The 21,699-nt window shown below is 40.1% G+C and overlaps 1 long non-coding RNA gene across 1 annotated transcript; it reads right to left on the bottom strand.

Moving 5' to 3' along the window:
- Positions 1–471: 471 nt before the first annotated feature.
- On the bottom strand, positions 472–21,462 carry LOC123567626 (uncharacterized). Its single transcript, XR_006690727.3, has 2 exons — positions 21,362–21,462; positions 472–15,227 (listed from the first exon to the last, which is right to left on the bottom strand). It is a non-coding gene; the product is annotated as an uncharacterized lncRNA (long non-coding RNA).
- Between the last annotated feature and the right edge of the window lie 237 nt (positions 21,463–21,699).

Genomic DNA, 21,699 nt, shown 5'->3' with positions numbered 1-21,699 from the left:
AATGGAGTCCCAAGGGCTGGGTGCAACATGTGCTGTCTACAGAGCTCTTCTCTCGGCTGACGTTTCAAAAGCCCACGGTAAGATGCTACTATCTTCTCTTTGTGAAGTCCTGGAGTTATTTCTGAAATGTCTTTGTTGACAGCTGACGAAGTACAAAACCAACCCAGGCCTATTTGGAAGTAAGCAGGAATTAGCATATCAGCAGCTGTGACATCTCTTCAGACACATAGCAACAGGGATGTCTGCTGAAAAAGCCAAGGTAGAGAAAAGACCTTTGCAGAATCGTGAGTTCACTTCCAGCAGGCTAGAGTGGAAAAGAGGCCATTGCTTCTTGTAGAAGTACTTTTGAGGGAGGCGAAATGGTAGTGGTTTTAATTAAAATAGAATATTTGCTTATGGTTAAAAAAACATGACACTGAGGTATTTTTAAAAGTTTTCCCTGCAAAGGAGGAAAATTTCTTCATTTTAATCTTTTCTTTTTTTTCCCTCACTGCTCTAAGATAACTGTGCATTTTCACAGTCATATGTAAATTAGGATTAGTAAAAGCATCCTCTATTTTTTAAGGTCATCAGAATATAAGCCCAAACCAGAAGGGGAAATGTGAGAATTAATTTTTTTTTCAGGGCTTTCATCCCAGCATTGGGAGCCCACTGAGGTGGTGTTTTGGAAACCCAGGGAGGACTGACCTCAGTGCCCATAATTAGAAATGAAATGCCACATTACTGACTCTCTAGAGAAGCAAAGGATGCAATTATTTACACACCTAGGACACATGTGCTTTATCCTCTCAGCAGGCCAGGGGGAAATTCCCTGCAGAAAGATTTTTATCAATCAAAATTGTATGCCAGTCATGGATACAATGAAGATGGTAAGAGCAATATATTTTTTTCTCTCTCTGAGTCTCACTTTCTGTCTCCTCCATATCCTATTACAATTATTTCCCAACAGATAATCTTGTTACACATTTCAGATCTCTGAGTCTTGCAGCCTATTATTAAGGTTTCACAATACTCAAGCTAAAATTAAGTAATGGAGACTCAGAGAGTTGAGCTCCAAGGTGGAGGAGCAGAACTGGACACTGCCAACAAGCCTTTGCTCTTAACTATCGGCTTCCATGGGGTCAGACGTAGGATGTCACTGGAGCCAAGACAGGTGAAGACAGAGACCTGTAGCAGAGCACTCCAGAGAGCAGCCAAGGACCTGGGGTGAGTGCATAGAGGCAGGAGATGAGGAGCAAAAGGAGATGAAGGCAAAGGTGCACGTTGTGGAACATTTGGAAATCACAGATAAGGAGAAGGAAGAAAAGACAAACTGCCAGCTGTTCTAACAGTTGGAGACAGCCTCTGTTATGATTTGGATGCAAATCTTCTAGTCTTTTGGAGTCGAGAAAATAATTCTGTTGTAAACAATAGTTGATAACACATTTGTTCTTTAATATCATGCATATCTTTTTCTATTAGTTTTTTTCAGCAGTACCTTCTTTTTGTGCCTGGGTAACATTACATTATATAAATGAGCTATATTTTATATACATCAGGAACCATGAACTTAAATACTTCCATATTCAGACATGTGATGGAAATGATTGAAGTAATGATTAAGTATAGATCAATAGAGTGATGGGTACTGGGATAAACAGGAAAATGCTTACACAGTCTAAGGAAAGCAGTTCCTATTTTACCGTGGCCAGTTTCTATCGTGTTAAGATGCAGTGTTTATGGATGTTCTGGTGTTTCGAGGGAAACCAACATTCCAGGTTTTATTTTAAAAGCATATTTGTAAATATTGGCAAGTGAATGAACTTTAAAAAGAAATAATTGAGTTGGCCACAGAAAAAATGCCTCTAGGCTGCATTGTCCTCTTAACTTCCGGTTTGCAACCCTCGTATGAATTTAACTCAAATTTAATTATTTCATGAATTTTAGACATTTTGTTTGTTCCCAATTTTTATTATTTTAAGCAATGTATAAATGAAAATATTTGAGCTGAAATATATGAATAAAATCTTAGGGTTAATATCAAAAATATAAGACAGCTAGATTAAAGGTTATATATTGTTCAAGTTTTTGAAATATATTGCAAAAGTACCTTAGGAAAAGTTTGACTATTATACGATCTCCCCATGTTATGATTTGGCTATGTCCCCACCCAAATCTCATCTTGAATTGTAGCTCCTGTAATCCCCAGGTGTCATGGGAGGGACCTAGTGTGAGGTAATTGATTCACAAGGGCAGGTTTTTCCCATGCCGTTCCTGTGACAGTGAATAAGTGTCACAAGATCTGATGGTTTCATAAATGGCAGTTTCCCTGCACAGACTCTCTTGCCTGCTGCCATGTAAGGCATGCCTTTGCTCCTCCTTTGCCTTCCACCATGATTGTGAAGCCTCCCCAGCTATGTGGAACTGTGGTTCAATTAAACCTCTTTCCTTTATAAATTACCCAGTCTTGTGTATGTCTTTGTTAGTGACATGAGAAAAGACTAATGCACCCCAGCAGTTTGTACTACTAATCAATGTATTTTTCAAGCTTGCATTATTATTATTCTGTACATAAAATTATATATCTAATTTTAAAATATTATGAGTATAAGTGTATCTTTAATGTGTTTTGTTATTGGAAAGGTTGAGGTTTATTTTTCAGTTCCATTTCTTCTTTGATAAAGAAGAAATACCTACTCACATTTTAAACTTTGTTTTGTTTGTTTCTTTTTCATTTCTAAGAGTTCTTTATATATTTAGGATATTATTGAAGGATTGCTATTCTATACCATATTTGAAAATACCTAAAATCCCACCTTAACACAGATTTAATATTTAACCATATGCACAAACTATTTCTCAAAATGATTTTCTTTTTATTGAAAATGTTACAAGATTTGAAATGCATGACATTTTATTCAAAAATTAAAGCCTGCAATTCGAGAATCAGGCCATCTGTAGATGATCAGAGATGCTCTTACATACAACATTGCTACTTGTGCAAAGTGAATATATCTCATTTCAGTGATAAGAAAAAACAAGGTCAGAGGGATAAAACAGAAGCATGAGGAAAATACAAAATCAGATTAAAATCTTACTTTCCCCAGGGCACAACTGAGCCTTCCTCACCTTGAAATTACTTTGTGGAGCCCAATGATATCACACACATACCTAGTCTGGGATGACCGTCACTGAAGAGCTGTTGCTAAGTCATCTAAGAGTTTTGGGTAAGTTTTTCCATCAGGACTCTGTCTGTGAGAGTTCACGGTTCAGCCTCGTAGACTTCCCTGTACTTGTTTGACACCTCTGGATCCCCCTGTGATTTCCAAAGGCCAGGTCCAAACGCTCCCAGGCTCACAGGCTTGGTGCATCTCATGCTTTGACTACCCAGGCTCTTTCGCGTAGAAATTCACTCTCTATCTTTTGCAAAAACCCTTCCCAAACTTTAGCTCAGATCCTCTTCCAAAGTGGAACCTGCAACACCAGGTATCATGGCACCACTCACTTTTATTTATTTCCTGTGCATTGGTGTTGATGTATAATATCATTATCACGAAGAGGGGATCTTTTAAGTAAAGCTGATGTAGACGTAACTACTCATCCTGAGGTATCTTCACCCACAGGTTAGACTCAACTAACATACTTGTATCCAGTAAATTTTGTCCTTAGAAGGATGTAGTCTCCCCAATATTGCTTCTTTATTTTCTTGCCTGTATTTTCATATCATTTCTTACTAAGATGTCTTCCCCTAAACCTACTAATTTAATACACCCTATTTAAAATTATACTAGGTTTCTTATATTACCACATACTAATGCTTCTAAAGCCCTTTAAACAAATAAAACATTCACTAATAGCCTACCTTCACTAAGTAGATTTCCCTTCTGGTCTATATTATTCAACTTTGTACACCACTATTTCTCCATTTTACACTTGAGCAATATCCAACTAAATATGATGCAGAAAGAATTGAGATCAACCTGTGAAACACAGAAAGGGCCATGCATGCATTTGATGTTTCTATGCCATGCTGTTTCATAGCTTTATTCCTTCACTCACAGATTTCTTCTTTTTGGAAAATCTCTATATTTTCTGCCTGACATTCTTCATAATCTAACTTGGTTCTCATTCTTTCTGGAAGTTTTATCTGAACTCCAAGCTGAGCTAGGTACCCCTCTTCTAAATCTGCATAGTACCCTTTATATAAACCTAATGTATGCGTCTGCCAATGTTTCTGAATTTGCTTTATGTAAACTATAAGCTTGCAGAAAGTTGTTGGGTGTCATGTATCCTTTATCTCCGTGTCCATCAAAGCACATGGAACATAATAAATCTTTGGACTAAACCAAGGGGATTCATTAGGATCATTTTTGAAAGCTCCTTCAGCTCTGATATTTTATTCTACCTATCGGGTAAATGACCAGAAAAGGAACTATTATTCTTAGTTTAAGTTGTGTAGAATGTCAGGCTTCTGGCTCAAGCTCTATTCACAGTATAGTCAATAGAATCTTCTTGTGATTTATTGAATCTGCTTAGCTCGTGTGAACATAATTCATCACTACCAGCCCAGAGAGCTCCGACCTTCCATCAGATTTGGGAATTGTGCCACCATGGATGTATCGTTACTCTTTTAGAATCTGGTAACAAACATTTCTGCCACCTATACAGTACCCCCTGGCCGAAACAGAGAAACTGTATTTCTGGATTGTGTTACCTGGAAAAACAGCCATTTCTATATTACTGGTTTGGGCTTTTGAGAAGGATCTGGAAAGATATATTTTGGATTAGTCAGGGTGTTTATCACCAACTACCAACACACACTAAATTCATAGTAGTACCTGTAGCTTGGTGCTGGCAACTGTGTTCTGCCTTGTAACTGCAGACATGGAGCAAGTGGCTTCTGGGTCTTTGTAGCAAGGGAGAAGAAAGAGAGACAAAAAAGTACACCAGCTTTTAAGTACCTCATTCCAGAAGTGGTAGGTGTCACTTGCTCTCCCAGAGTGAGTCACATGACCCCCAGTTTAGCTGTAGGTGAGTCTGAGAAATACAGATTTCATTGATATATGTATGTTTCTATCTCTGCCACACATTTCCAGATATTGAGACGCTATCAAACGCATTCTAATGTTTTCTTGTTTGTTTGTTTGTTTTGAGACAGGATCTTGCCCTGTTGCCCAGGCTGAGTGCAATAGTGTGATTTCGGCTCACTGCAACCATTACCTCTTGGGCTCAAATGATCCTCCCGTCTCAACCTCCTAAGTAGATGGAACCACAGGCATGCACCACTCTGCCAGGCTACTTTTTAATATGTTTTTTTAGAGACAGGGTCTTGCTATGTTGCTCAGGCTGGTCTTGAACTCCTAGGCTCAAGCAATCCTCCTGCCTCGGCCTCCCAAAGTGCTGGGATTACAGGTGCGAGCCTCCACACTCAGCAATCATATGAATTCTAACATCTCACCTGGAATAAATCTTGTGCCTGGAGAAGAAATCCCTTTCAGTCTTCTAGGTTCTAGAATCTAGAGTTTGAGAACTTGATTTTCCCTCATTTATACAGTAGCCTCTGGCTTCAGACACAGGAATTTTTGCACTTCAAGTTATTAATTATTTCCAGCACAGTAAAACAGAAAAGATGTTTGTATGAGGAAGTAGATTGAGACAGAGCTTATGGTGGAACAATTTTATCCTCTCTCTTTGCTTATTTTGGGTCTTTTGACTGGATCTGTTCCTCTAATAGGCTTTAAATGACTGCTCCACCTGATATCTGGGTGTGAGTCCCTGTGCTCACTGCCTTAATTTCCTGGAAGACAAATCAATTAAGCCCCAGGCCTTGCTGACCTTGCCTTGTTGCCTGTCTTATCCTGACAACTAGTATTTCATTAACGCACTTGGAGAGGGCTCACCCCAATTTGTTTCTCCAGATGTTTTGGTCATCCTACGTCAGAATAAGATAAATTCTGCCTTCAAGCAGCCCCGTAGTTTAATGCCAGATGATGTGAAGCCTTGTTACAGACATCGAGGACTCCTCCCAGTGCGGGGGACCTCTGTTACTGAGCTTCCCAGGTTTGTTTAGAATTGTGATCCTTAATGACTACAGGAAGCCTCGTTTGCTGTTTAATACTCCGGGTTCATGATGAAGGTGCATAAATTAACAGGTACCGAGGGTGATTGTGACCCAGGTAGAGGCTTTGCAATGTCCTGCAATGTCAGGGCATGGAATTGGCCCATGCTGAACGAGTGCTGTGGTGAACTGTGCTCCTGCTGGAAAATAGAAACCTCCTCTCAGTGCACGTGGTCTGAGGGGATAAACCATGCCTGCTTTATTAACATGTTTACTGAGCGCCTGGCAAAGTGCATGACACATAAGTGGGATTCAATAATGAATGTGTCCATGCATAAATGAAAGCCCCTGTGATGAGAAGAAAAAATATATGTTGTTGGTTTTGCTTTTTTCTACCTTCTTAGATATTAACAATTCAAAATACTCAATAAATTTTAACGGGGATGTCAATGCGTTGCCCCCAAACCAATAGGGAAACGCTTTTAGTCTAAGCTCCACAATTTTCTAAGCACCCGCCCCCCCACAACCACCATTTCACAGACCGTAGTCAAAGTGAAACATTCCACAGGGGTTCGGGCTATAACAGCTGCCCAACTGCCTGACTTTGTCACATTCTGGGGGGAAAAAGTCCAAGGAACATCACATTCTGTCAGAACAGGGGCCAAACCGCCTCATGATGGGCACTCGTTATCAACGTTTTTCCAGGCAGCAGACCATCCCCTTCCTCTCCGAGAGCCCTCTCATCCAGGCCTATAATTGCCCCAGCCTGTACGCAGCAGTGGGCATTAAGCTGGTCCCCCACCCCTGCCAGTCTGATGCTGGACATAGCACCTGCACTTTCTGTAGAGCCGCCAACTCTCTCTGTGTGCCTTTCTTTAACCCCCACCTTCCCTTCAAAACCTAACAGACATCTTCCTGTGGCTGCCATGGGTCATTTAAAGGGGTCTTGTGTGTGTGTCTCCACTCACCATTTCTTGTTTTCCCAGAGACTGCACAATTCTGTCAAGGGAGTTATTAAGAGGGTTTTTTTCAGAGCCTGATTGCCTGGGTTTCTATGTTCATTCTGTAACTTCCTGGCTCAGTGTGAGACCTTAGATAATTTATTCAATATCTCTGCATCTTGATTACTCACACATAGAATGGGATTCATAATAACGTTTATATTTCATTGGGGGATTAGTCACCCAAGCTGACTATACCTCCTGACTGAATCCTGGCCAGCTCCCACCAGGTGGCCCTGTCTACACAGCACTGTCTTTATGGTCCTCTTCTCCTGGTTCCAGAAACTTCCCTGAGCCCTTGTCCCTTTAGAACTAGGGATGACAACAATGTTCCTTACTGCTCCTGTCCTCAGGAGACTGCATTTTTGCTTTCCCTATAATTGGCCTACCCACTGATCCTCATTATTTATGGATTCTGCATTTGCAAATTTGCCTACATGCTAAAATTTATTTGTAACCCCGAGATCACTGTCTTTGAATGAGGCGAAACTCAGTCTTCTTGTTTAAGCTTTCACGGTGTACGTAAATGTCTTTTTGTGATCTATCTAATGTGACTTTTTTGTTTTCATTTTTATGCTTTCTGTTGATGGTTTTACTGTTATAAATGACCCCCAAGCACACTGCTCAAGTGCTATTTAGTGTGAGGGTGTTGCCAAAGGAGATTAACATTTGAGTCAGTGGACTAGGAGAGGCAGACCCACCCTCATGGACACCATTCAATCAGCTGCCAGTGCAGCTAGAATACAGCAGGCGGAAGAAGCTGGAAGGACTTGACTTGCTGAGTCTTCCGGCCTTCATCTTTCTCCTGGATGCTCCCTGCCCTCGAACATCAGACTCCAAGTTCTTTGGCTTTTGGGCTTTTGAACTTATATTAGTGGTTTGCCAGGGCTCTGGGGTCTTCAGCCACAGACTGAAGGCTATACTGTCAGCTTCCTTACTTTTGAGGTTTTGGGACTCAGACAGATCCACTACTGGCTTCCTGGCTCCTCAACTTACAGAGGGCCTATGGTGGGATTTCACCTTGTGATTGCGTGAGTCAATTTTCCTTAATAAACATTTTTTCATATGTACATCTATCTTCTTAGTTCTTTCCCTCTAGAGAACCCTGACTGATACAACTTTGGTTATGAGATAGCTTTAATCTTTCTGGGTGATTTTAGCTTGCAGGAAGTCTTGGGAACTGCTGTGAATAGATTCGTCAGTTGCAGGTGTGACTCATTAGGCCACCTTACTTTAAGCTCCCTATTCTACCCACTTCCATTCCCCTCTCCTGCCTCCCACTCTGTAGTCTATCCTGGAGGGCCCTACATTCAACTGGCTGCTAACCTAACATCACTGCAGTTTTATCTGTGGCAAGCCCAGGCCCCTGATCAAGCAGGATGAAAGCGTATTTCTAGTGAAGGAGACAAGATGAGAAATGGGCACAGTCCTGGCCCTGTTCAGAAGCACCTGATTTCGTGGACCTGTGTCTAAAGCCGTTTACTTCATCCTTCTTTTAAATGCATCAGTACTCCTCTCAGAAGAATTCTTGTTGCCATTTTGACAGAGGTAATAAGATGATATCTCATTTTTTGTTTTCATTTGCATTTCCCTGATGGTTATTATTAAAAAGACAAAAAACAACAGATATTGATGAAGACGCAGACAAAAGGAAATCCTTGTACACTGTTGGTCAGAATGTAAATTAGTACAAACTCCACAAAAAACAGTATGAAGATTTTTCAAAGAACTAAAAATAGAGCTACCATTCCATCCAGCAATCCTACTACTAGATATCTATCCAAAGGAAAATAAATTATGATATCAAATTATACATCATTACATCAAAAAGATACCTGCACACATATGTTTGCTGCAAAACTATTCACAATAACAAAGATACGGAATCAAGAATCAACCTAAGTGTCCATCCAGGGGAAAATGGATAAAGAAAATGCAGTATATGCACACAATGGAATGCTATTAAATTATGTCTTTTACAGCAAGATGGATGGAACTGGAGGTCATTATCTTAACTGAAACAAGCCAGAAACAGAATGTCAAATATTGCAGGTTCTCACTCATAAATGGGTGCTAAAAAATGTGCACAGTTGGACGTAAAGAATGATGGACTAGATGAAACTAGGAAGGATGAGGGGGTGGGAGGAGGGCAGATAATGAGAAATTGCTCAGTGGGTACAATGTGTGTTATTTGAGTGATAGATGCCTTAATACCCTTACTTGAGCACTATGAAATCTATGCATGTAACAACATTGCACGTGTACCCCATAAATTTACAAAAATAAAAAATTGCATAGACCCTAATTGTGCCTTGAAATTGTTATAGTACCTATCTTTATACCCATACAATTGGGAGTAGATATCTCATGTTTATTGCCCTTACAGAAGTATACAACTAGGATGTATTTAAAAATTAAATGCAAAACCAAACTGCACAGCAATTTCAGTTCAATTTAAATGTGATAATGGTATCGCTTTTTCTGAAACTTGTCTACTGCTTGCAATATGATTGTGGTCGTGGCCATTATGCTGCTTGTTTGGTATTTTTAGTTCTGCTAGTCTAGAGCCCTGTGCATGTTTTAGTGACTCAACTCTCTTACACCCTTCTCTAATTGAACACAATGAAATATTAGCCATATTATGTGCCAAGAGGCCACTGGAATATTACCCAGCACAAATATGTCATTTAATGTCTCATATCAAACTTTATCATCTTTTAATTAGTGTGAAGCATATAAAAATACTTCTTGATAACAGTTATAAAAACACACTCAATGCCCCATGCTAAAATGGGCTGGACTCAGTCAGGTGGTGTTGAACCAGATGGTAGGGGATACACTGAGATTTTTGCTGTGTCATCAAAATGGAAACTCCCAAATAAAGCAATTTTTGCTTGCAGTCTTTAAAATGCAATTTGAGCTGGGGGTGGTGGCTCGCGCCTATAATCCCAGCACGTTGGGAGGCCGATTCGGGCAGATCACCTGAGGTTGGGAGTTTGAGACCAGCCTGGCCAACATGGAGAAACCCCATGTCTACTAGAAATACAAAATTATCTGGGTGTGGTGGCTCATGCCTGTAATCCCAGCTACCTGGGAGGCTGAGGCAAAAGAATCGCTTGAACCCGGGAGGTGGAGACTGTGGTGAGCCGAGATCGCACCACTGCACTCTAGCCTGGGCAACAAAAGCAAAACTCTGTCTCAAAAAAACAACAAAAAAAATGCAATTTGAAATATACTGCCTTATAAACATTTTCCAAAAATAACAGCATCTTCCTATTTGTGCCCCAAGAAAAGCCCAAGACCCCTGTGAATTCTTGCCTCACTTTGCCTGTATGCCCCACATAATGCTTGTCATGTTTGGCCTCCTGGACTTCAAATTCCAATAAAGACAAAGACGGGTCCATATTGCCCAGAGATTGAGAACGTGTGCCCCGGACCAGGCACTCTTGAATCCACATTCCTGCTCAGCTTCCTGCTAGTTATATGACGTTCCTCATGTGACCCAACCTATCTGTGCCTCACTTACCTCACATGGTATTAGTAAGAGAACCCACCCTACGCCATTGTGGAGAGATTAAAGAAAACAATTCAAGCAAAACACTTATCACAGTGTCTGGTAGATGTACGTGTTCAATATGTGTTCACAGTGATAAACTGTCATTTCAATCCCTCCTAAAGTAGCGTGTAGCATCATTACTATATGATTTTTCTAAATGATACCTAGCAAATTCCCACAAATTCAGCAGTTTAAACAATACTTATTTATGATGACGCAGTGCTGTAGGTTACAAGTCTGAAGGGGGCGCCACTGAGTCCGTCTCAGGGAATCATAAGGTCAAAATCAAAATGCTGGTCAGTTACTTGGGCTCCGTTCTGGAGGCACTGGGGTTGAATATGCTTGCAGTGACATTCAGGTTCTTGGTTAAAATCTTGTCCTTGAAAATGTAGGACCGAGGTCCCTATCTCTTACTTGGCCATCAGCCAGGGACCACTCTTGATTTCTAAAGGCTGCTCACATTCCTTGGCCCCTCTTGGCCTTCAGAACAACAATGGCACGTCAAATCCCCCATGGGCTTGGAGTCACTGACTTCCTCTTCTGCTCTCAGCTAGAGAAAACTCTCTGCTTTTAAAGGGCTCCTGCAATTAGATTAGACCACCCGGATAATCTCCCTTTTGTTAAATATGGCAACAAATTTCATCCACATAGACAAGGGAGGGGAGTATACAATCATCATCATCATCATCATCATGACAATAATAGTTAATAATTGTGTTAATGTTCTGTTGCTGCATGACAACCCACCATGCATGAAGTTCCAGTGCCAGGAACTGTTATAAGCAGTTAACTTGTATTAAGGTGGGTATTACTGTTATCATTTCATATGTAAGAAAAATGAGGTACAGAGAGATTCAGAGCTTATCCAAAAACACCAAGTTTACAGCCTTGTATTTAGTAACCATTCCACAAAGGCTTGTTGAATTAATATGGGAATTCACTGGTACTTTAATTTGCATGCCTACAGTGACAATTCTCACAGTACCACAGGGCAATTAGAAAATCCTACCTTGAAATGTCTGCATATGGAAAGTTTGTTGCCCTTGACAACTTTCTTCTCCTAGGAAATACTTCCATTAAGGAGCTGACTGAGAGCCTGATATATGAATGTGGCTTGTGATGTGCAATTTGGAAAAGCACTTGTTCATGGAATGATAAAGAACTGGTTTCTGTTCTAATTCTGAAATTCATTCCAGGCCACATTTCCTCCTCAAATTGGGCTCCAGGGGAAATAAGCTTCCCTTGGTTACACCAGTGCAGCTCCCCTGACCCAGAAAAGCACCAATAGCAGTGGAAATTCCTCATTAATAAAAGCAAAACAACTTCCCCATGATTCTCTGTGTTAATGAAACAACAGAGAAAAATGTTGATGCAGTTTTCTTAATAGTAGACATTTGAATTAAGTGAAAAATAACTAAAATAAGAAAATTACAAGAAAGCTACATCAACCATCTGATTTAACCGGTTGGAATTTTTTTGGATAAAGATTCAGTCTGCAGTAAATGATAATATTTATATGACAATATTCTTACCAAAAGCTAATACTCCAGTAGTCAATGATTTAAACATTCATCACTAAACTCCGTGTAAAACCTCTCCCTGCCACATGTCCTGAAAATTAGCCAAAATGTGTTTGCTTTCTTTCTAGTAGAGAGTTAAGAGATTTTGAAAAGTGGGTGTTCAAAGGTATTTCCTTTATTAGTAATAAAAGTTTTGCACTATTTATTATACATATCAATTCCTATCAATAAATCTCCTTTATAGAGTGTTCACACTTACTGTTCAATTATTTATAGGTTTTGGACTTGGTAATATACTTCTATTTGCTTTTAATTTCCTCATTTTATCTTGCAAATGGTGCCACACTTTGTTATGCATGATTTGGTGTTAAATTATGTAGAGGTGCCATATTGCCATGGAACGCCTGCATTTGATGAGGTTATTAAAATAGTAACAATATAAATCACCATAGCAACAAAAACATAAATTCATACCCCATTTCATATTCTGTGTTAAAAAATCGTATAGCTCTTGCAAATTCAGGTAAAATGTAACTCAAACCCAGCCACTGAATTATTCGAGACCCAGAGATACACCAACTTTAAGGAGCATTGAATCTTTGGAAGAGCTCATACCAAATAGCATAAATCACTTTTTAAATAAGTTCAGACTCCCAGAAAAGCTTAAAAATTAGTACAGAGAGTTCCAAAATATTCTTCATCCAATTTCTCCTGATGTTACTTACATAATCATATTTGATGCTTAGAATCAGGAAATTTACATTGATGCAATACTATTAACTAATCAGTAAACTTTATCAAAATTTCACAAATTTACTTTCCCTCCCACACCAGCTTTTTTTTTTTCCGGTTCAGGATCTATTTTGGACTAAGTTTATGATATTTCCCTAGTCTCATCCAATCTGTGGTAGTTCCACACACTGCTTTATCTTTCATGACCTTCCACTATTGAAGAGTACTGGTCAATTGTTTTGAAGAATGGCCCTCAATTTGCATTTTTCCCATGTCTTGTTTATCTTGATATAAATTCATGTAACAGAGGCTGTGCCATTCTCAGTGCATCATATCCGGTGGTGCAGGGCATTGTTTTTTTTTTTTTTTAGACGCGACCTCCACCTCCCAGGTTCAGGCAATGCTGCTGCCTCAGCCTCCCAAGTAGCTGGGATTACAGGCACCCACCACCATGCCCAGCTCATTTTTGTATTTTTAGTAGAGATGAGGTTTCGCCATATTGGCCAGGCTGGTCTTGAACTTCTGACCTCAAGTGATCCACTCCCCCTTGGCCTTCCAAAGTACTGGGATTACAGGCATTAGCCATCATGCCCAGCCAATATTTTGTTTTATTAGTGATGCTAAGTTGTATTGCTTAAAGTGGTATCTGCAAGTGTCTTCATTTGAAATTACTGGCCTCTCTTTGTAACGAATAAGTGTCTTGTAGACAGATACTTTGAGCCTTGGCAAATACTACGTTTCTCTTCAAACTTTCGACTTTAAAAGTCAAAAGTATACTGACATTAGCCAATAATTTTGTTACTGTAGAATTGGTCTCAAGATGATTTCCCATTTCACATATTTTTTCTGCATTTTCATGGTGAATTCTACTCCTTAAAAAGCTATATTTTCTCCACTATTGATTTATTGATTAACATTAGTATCATATTTTCTTCTTGAGTTATTCAATACTACCACATTTTGTTGTTCAAATTGTTCCAGCTTCGAATATCTTGACCTCCTCCAATTTGGTTTCTATGACCTTTCAATAGGCCTTCATCACAGTTGAGTTTTTTCTTATTTTTGGGCACCATAAGATGCTCCAGGCTCATCCAGTAATTTCTCTATCTCAGCCCAATAATCACCTTTTGTTTTTTTCCAGGAAACTCTAATTTCTGTTATTGGAATATGGAATTAGAGACCAAGATTTGGGAAATAGGAGGTCTCATTGTTACTGGGGTGCCATTTCTTAGGTCCTCTTAAAAGACAGGGCTAGGGAACATATGCGTGTATATTAAGTCATGTGTACATGCATCTTTATTTATGTATCTATTCATCTGCACATGGGTGTGTGTTTGTGTGTATGTGTGTGAGTTAATACAGTTGCCTTTAGATATAGGCGAGGAATTGGATCCAGGACTCCTGCATATACTACATTTTCACATACTCAAGTCCTGCGATTGGCACCATGAAACCTACATATAGGAAAAGTCAGCCCTCCACATACCTGAATTTCACATCCCATGGATATTGTTTTTACCTTTGGTTGAAAAAATTCTGCATATGAGTGAACCCACACAGGTCAAACCCATGTTGTTTAAGGGCAATTGCTCTAATACCTCACATTCTGATCTAACATGCCTGGGTTCACTCTAGCCTTCTCCATTTCCATATGTGTAGTTTTCCTCCATTGTTGAGACACCTGGCTCTACCGTATATTTACATGTGTGTGCAATCCTAGTATACATATCAAGTTGCTTCAGAATTCATAGATAGTTTTCAGAATTGCTAACTTACACCTTTGTGAGAAACAAATGTACTACTATATGAAAACGTCTGTGTACAGTTCTTTTAGTCTTCAGCCTTTTAGTGCACTGTGAAAATGCTGTTTTCCAGGTTGCTTAGCTTAGCTCTTTGCATTCTCACTCTCAGTAGGTTGATGTTTTTCATTTGTAATGTGGATGTCTCTATGCACTGCTTGCATTCCTTTCTTTCTGCCCTTCCCCACCAACCACACACATTTTGGTTGATTTTATTTGTTTATTTAGGAAGTACGTAAAACATTACCATTGTTCCACAGGGCAGCAATTAAAAAACAGTGTACTCAGAGGAACGCCACTTCTCCTGATACCTGCAATCTCATCCTCATCCTCCATTCATCACGTTCTGCTTCTACCCTCACCCTGCAGGCAACCTTATTTATTTCGAGTTGTTCCTTCCTGTAGTTCTTTTGTACAAATGACATATTCATGCATATTTTCTTATGTCCACTTCTTACATGATGGTAGTATACTACAGATGACCTTTTATGTTTTGCTCTTTTATTTAATCTGTAGCTCCGAATCATGCTCATTTCCAAAAGTAGGCGACATTTATTTCACTGTATGAGTTTTTGTTGCAAGCTACAAATAGAACAAAAATATTTCAGGTGGATCAATTCATTTTTTCTAGACTCCCCCATGGCTTTCTTTTTTTTTTTTTAATTTATTTATTATTATTATACTTTAAGTTGTAGGGTACATGTGCATAACGTGCAGGTTTGTTACATATGTATACTTGTGCCATGTTGCTGTGCTGCACCCATCAACTCGTCATTTACATCAGGTATAACTCCCAATGAAATCCCTCCACCCTCCCCCCTACCCATGATAGGCCCCGGTGTGTGATGTTCCCCTTCCTGAGTCCAAGTGATCTCATTGTTCAGTTCCCACCTATGAGTGAGAACATGCGGTGTTTGGTTTTCTGTTCTTGTGATAGTTTGCTAAGAATGATGGTTTCCAGCTGCATCCATGTCCCTACAAAGGACACAAACTCATCCTTTTTGATGGCTGCATAGTATTCCATGGTGTATATGTGCCACATTTTCTTAATCCAATCTGTCACTGATAGACATTTGGGTTGATTCCAAGTCTTTGCTATTGTGAATAGTGCTGCAATAAACATACGTGTGCATGTGTCTTTATAGCAGCATGATTTATAATCCTTTGGGTATATACCCAGTAATGGGATGGCTGGGTCATATGGTGCATCTAGTTCTAGATCCTTGAGGAATCGCCATACTGTTTTCCATAATGGTTGAACTAGTTTACAATCCCACCAACAGTGTAAAAGTGTTCCTATTTCTCCACATCCTCTCCAACACCTGTTGTTTCCTGACTTTTTAATGATCGCCATTCTAACTGGTGTGAGATGGTATCTCATTGTGGTTTTGATTTGCATTTCTCTGATGGCCAGTGATGATGAGCATTTTTTCATGTGTCTGTTGGCTGTATGAATGTCTTCTTTTGAGAAATGTCTGTTCATATCCTTTGCCCACTTTTTGATGGGGTTGTTTGTTTTTTTCTTGTAAATTTGTTTGAGTTCTTTGTAGGTTCTGGATATTAGCCCTTTGTCAGATGAGTAGATTGCAAAAATTTTCTCCCATTCTGTAGGTTGCCTGTTCACTCTGATGGTAGTTTCTTTTGCTGTGCAGAAGCTCTTTAGTTTAATTAGATCCCATTTGTCAATTTTGGCTTTTGCTGCTGTTGCTTTTGGTGTTTTAGACATGAAGTCTTTGCCCATGCCTATGTCCTGAATGGTACTACCTAGGTTTTCCTCTAGGATTTTTATGGTATTAGGTCTAACATTTAAGTCTCTAATCCATCTTGAATTAATTTTCGTATAAGGAGTAAGGAAAGGATCCAGTTTCAGGTTTCTACTTATGGCTAGCCAATTTTCCCAGCACCATTTATTAAATAGGGAATCCTTTCCCCATTTCTTGTTTCTCTCAGGTTTGTCAAAGATCAGATGGCTGTAGATGTGTGGTATTATTTCTGAGGACTCTGTTCTGTTCCATTGGTCTATATCTCTGTTTTGGTACCAGTACCATGCTGTTTTGGTTACTGTAGCCTTGTAGTATAGTTTGAAGTCAGGTAGCGTGATGCCTCCAGCTTTGTTCTTTTGACTTAGGATTGTCTTGGAGATGCGGGCTCTTTTTTGGTTCCATATGAACTTTAAGGCAGTTTTTTCCAATTCTGTGAAGAAACACATTGGTAGCTTGATGGGGATGGCATTGAATCTATAAATTACCTTGGGCAGTATGGCCATTTTCACAATATTGATTCTTCTTATCCATGAGCATGGTATGTTCTTCCATTTGTTTGTGTCCTCTTTTATTTCACTGAGCAGTGGTTTGTAGTTCTCCTTGAAGAGGTCCTTTACATCCCTTGTAAGTTGGATTCCTAGGTATTTGATTCTCTTTGAAGCAATTGTGAATGGAAGTTCATTCCTGATTTGGCTCTCTGTTTGTCTGTTACTGGTGTATAAGAATGCTTGTGATTTTTGCACATTAATTTTGTATCCTGAGACTTTGCTGAAGTTGCTTATCAGCTTAAGGAGATTTTGGGCTGAGACAATGGGGTTTTCTAAATATACAATCATGTCATCTGCAAACAGGGACAATTTGACTTCTTCTTTTCCTAACTGAATACCCTTGATTTCTTTCTCTTGCCTGATTGCCCTAGCCAGAACTTCCAACACTATGTTGAATAGGAGTGGTGAGAGAGGGCATCCCTGTCTTGTGCCAGTTTTCAAAGGGAATTTTTCCAGTTTTTGCCCATTCAGTATGATATTGGCTGTGGGTTTGTCATAAATAGCTCTTATTATTTTGAGGTACATTCCATCAATACCGAATTTATTGAGCGTTTTTAGCATGAAGGGCTGTTGAATTTTGTCAAAAGCCTTTTCTGCATCTATTGAGATAATCATGTGGTTCTTGTCTTTGGTTCTGTTTATATGCTGGATTATGTTTATTGATTTGCGAATGTTGAACCAGCCTTGCATCCCAGGGATGAAGCCCACTTGATCATGGTGGATAAGCTTTTTGATGTGTTGCTGAATCCGGTTTGCCAGTATTTTATTGAGGATTTTTGCATCGATGTTCATCAGGGATATTGGTCTAAAATTCTCTTTTTTTTGTTGTGTCTCTGCCAGGCTTTGGTATCAGGATGATGTTGGCCTCATAAAATGAGTTAGGGAGGATTCCCTCTTTTTCTATTGATTGGAATAGTTTCAGAAGGAATGGTACCAACTCCTCCTTGTACCTCTGGTAGAATTCAGCTGTGAATCCATCTGGTCCTGGACTTTTTTTGGTTGGTAGGCTATTAATTATTGCCTCAATTTCAGAGCCTGCTATTGGTCTATTCAGGGATTCAACTTCTTCCTGGTTTAGTCTTGGAAGAGTGTAAGTGTCCAGGAAATTATCCATTTTTTCTAGATTTTCCAGTTTATTTGCGTAGAGGTGTTTATAGTATTCTCTGATGGTAGTTTGTATTTCTGTGGGGTCGGTGGTGATATCACCTTTATCATTTTTAATTGCGTCAATTTGATTCTTCTCTCTTTTCTTCTTTATTAGTCTTGCTAGTGGTCTGTCAATTTTGTTGATCTTTTCAAAAAACCAACTCCTGGATTCATTGATTTTTTGGAGGGTTTTTTGTGTCTCTATCTCCTTCAGTTCTGCTCTGATCTTAGTTATTTCTTGCCTTCTGCTAGCTTTCGAATGTGTTTGCTCTAGCTTCTCTAGTTCTTTTAATTGCGATGTTAGAGTGTCAATTTTAGATCTTTCCTGCTTTCTCTTGTGGGCATTTAGTGCTATAAATTTCCCTCTACACACTGCTTTAAATGTGTCCCAGAGATTCTGGTATGTTGTATCTTTGTTCTCATTGGTTTCAAAGAACATCTTTATTTCTGCCTTCATTTCGTTATGTACCCAGTAGTCATTCAGGAGCAGGTTGTTCAGTTTCCATGTAGTTGAGCGGTTTTGATTGAGTTTCATAGTCCTGAGTTCTAGTTTGATTGCACTGTGGTCTGAGAGACAGTTTGTTATAATTTCTGTTCTTGTACATTTGCTGAGGAGTGCTTTACTTCCAATTACGTGGTCAATTTTGGAGTAAGTACGATGTGCTGAGAAGAATGTATATTCTGTTGATTTGGGGTGGAGAGTTCTATAGATGTCTATTAGGTCTGCTTGCTGCAGAGATGAGTTCAATTCCTGGATATCCTTGTTAACTTTCTGTCTCGTTGATCTGTCTAATGTTGACAGTGGAGTGTTGAAGTCTCCCATTATTATTGTATGGGAGTCTAAGTCTCTTTGTAAGTCTCTAAGGACTTGCTTTATGAATCTGGGTGCTCCTGTATTGGGTGCATATATATTTAGGATAGTTAGCTCTTCCTGTTGAATTGATCCTTTTACCATTATGTAATGGCCTTCTTTGTCTCTTTTGATCTTTGATGGTTTAAAGTCTGTTTTATCAGAGACTAGTATTGCAACCCCCGCTTTTTTTTGTTTTCCATTTGCTTGGTAAATCTTCCTCCATCCCTTTATTTTGAGCCTATGTATGTCTCTGCGTGTGAGATGGGTCTCCTGAATACAGCAGACTGATGGGTCTTGACTCTTTATCCAGTTTGCCAGTCTGTGTCTTTTAATTGGAGCATTTAGTCCATTTACATTTAAGGTTAAGATTGTTATGTGTGAACTTGATCCTGCCATTATGATATTAACTGGTTATTTTGCTCGTTAGTTGATGCAGTTTCTTCCTAGCCTCGATGGTCTTTACATGTTGGCATGTTTTTGCAATGGCTGGTACCGGTTGTTCCTTTCCATGTTTAGGGCTTCCTTCAGGGTCTCTTGTAAGGCAGGCCTAGTGGTGACAAAATCTCTAAGCATTTGCTTATCTGTAAAGGATTTTATTTCTCCTTCACTTATGAAACTTAGTTTGGCTGGATATGAAATTCTGGGTTTAAAATTCTTTTCTTTAAGAATGTTGAATATTGGCCCCCACTCTCTTCTGGCTTGTAGAGTTTCTGCCGAGAGATCTGCTGTTAGTCTGATGGGCTTCCCTTTGTGGGTAACTCGACCTTTCTCTCTGGCTGCCCTTAAGATTTTTTCCTTCATTTCAACTTTGGTGAATCTGGCAATTATGTGTCTTGGAGTTGCTCTTCTCGAGGAGTATCTTTGTGGCGTTCTCTGTATTTCCTGGATTTGAATGTTGGCCTGCCCTACTAGGTTGGGGAAGTTCTCCTGGATGATATCCTGAAGAGTGTTTTCCAACTTGGTTCCATTTTCCCCCTCACTTTCAGGCACCCCAATCAGATGTAGATTTGGTCTTTTTACATAATCCCATACTTCTTGCAGGCTTTGTTCATTTCTTTTTCTTCTTTTTTCTTTTGGTTTCTCTTCTCACTTCATTTCATTCATTTGATCCTCAATCGCTGATACTCTTTCTTCCAGTTGATCGAGTCGGTTACTGAAGCTTGTGCATTTGTCACGTATTTCTCGTGTCATGGTTTTCATCTCTTTCATTTCGTTTATGACCTTCTCTGCATTAATTACTCTAGCCATCAATTCTTCCACTTTGTTTTCAAGATTTTTAGTTTCTTTGCGCTGGGTACGTGATTCCTCCTTTAGCTCTGAGAAATTTGATGGACTGAAGCCTTCTTCTCTCATCTCGTCAAAGTCATTCTCCGTCCAGCTTTGATCCATTGCTGGTGATGAGCTGCGCTCCTTTGCCGGGGGAGATGCGCTCTTATTTTTTGAATTTCCAGCTTTTCTGCCCTGCTTTTTCCCCATCTTTGTGGTTTTATCTGCCTCTGGTCTTTGATGATGGTGATGTACTGATGGGGTTTTGGTGTAGGTGTCCTTCCTGTTTGATAGTTTTCCTTCTAACAGTCAGGACCCTCAGCTGTAGGTCTGTTGGAGATTGCTTGAGGTCCACTCCAGACCCTGTTTGCGTGGGTATCAGCAGCAGAGGCTGCAGAAGATAGAATATTTCTGAACAGCGAATGTACCTGTCTGATTCTTGCTTTGGAAGCTTCCTCTCAGGGGTGTACTCCACCCTGTGAGGTGTAGGGTGTCAGACTGCCCCTGGTGGGGGATGTCTCCCAGTTAGGCTACCCAGGGGTCAGGGACCCACTTGAGCAGGGAGTCTGTCCCTTCTCAGATCTCAACCTCCGTGTTGGGAGATCCACTGCTCTCTTCAAAGCTGTCAGACAGAGTCGTTTGCATCTGCAGAGGTTTCGGCTGAGTTTGTTATTGTTTACTGTGCCCTGTCCCCAGAGGTGGAGTCTACAGAGACAGGCAGGTTTCCTTGAGCTGCTGTGAGCTCCACCCAGTTCGAGCTTCCCAGCGGCTTTGTTTACCTACTTAAGCCTCAGCAATGGTGGGCGCCCCTCCCCCAGCCTCACTGCTGCCTTGCCGGTAGATCACAGACTGCTGTGCTAGCAATGAGGGAGGCTCCATGGGTGTGGGACCCTCCCGGCCAGGTGTGGGATATGATCTCCTGGTGTGCCTGTTTGCTTAAAGTGCAGTATTGGGGTGGGAGTTACCCGATTTTCCAGGTGTTGTGTGTCTCAGTTCCCCTGGCTAGGAAAAGGGATTCCCTTCCCCCTTGCGCTTCCCAGGTGAGGCAATGCCTCGCCCTGCTTCAGCTCTCGCTGGTCGGGCTGCAGCAGCTGACCAGCACCGATCGTCCGGCACTCCCCAGTGAGATGAACCCAGTACCTCAGTTGAAAATGCAGAAATCACCGGTCTTCTGTGTCGCTCGCGCTGGGAGTTGGAGACTGGAGCTGTTCCTATTCGGCCATCTTGCTCCGCCCATCTCCCCCCATGGCTTTCTTAAATCGCATCAAACAGCTTTAGAGAAACAATATATAGATTGTTTAAATATGATAGTCCTCTCTGTTCTCATCCCTATGTATTTCCACATTAGAGGAAAACATACTTTTTCTCCTACATTTTGAAAATATTATTTCATGGCAAGCCAAAATTTTCACATCTTTTCTAGAAAAAACCTAATAGCCATCTTGTAGGTAAATCTCTAAGAAGGCTATGTCCTTCCA

The sequence above is a fragment of the Macaca fascicularis genome, chromosome 11, assembly GCF_037993035.2.
Source record: "Macaca fascicularis isolate 582-1 chromosome 11, T2T-MFA8v1.1".
NCBI classification, from domain to species: Eukaryota; Metazoa; Chordata; class Mammalia; order Primates; family Cercopithecidae; genus Macaca; species Macaca fascicularis.
This window is presented reverse-complemented; position numbering and strand designations above follow the sequence as displayed.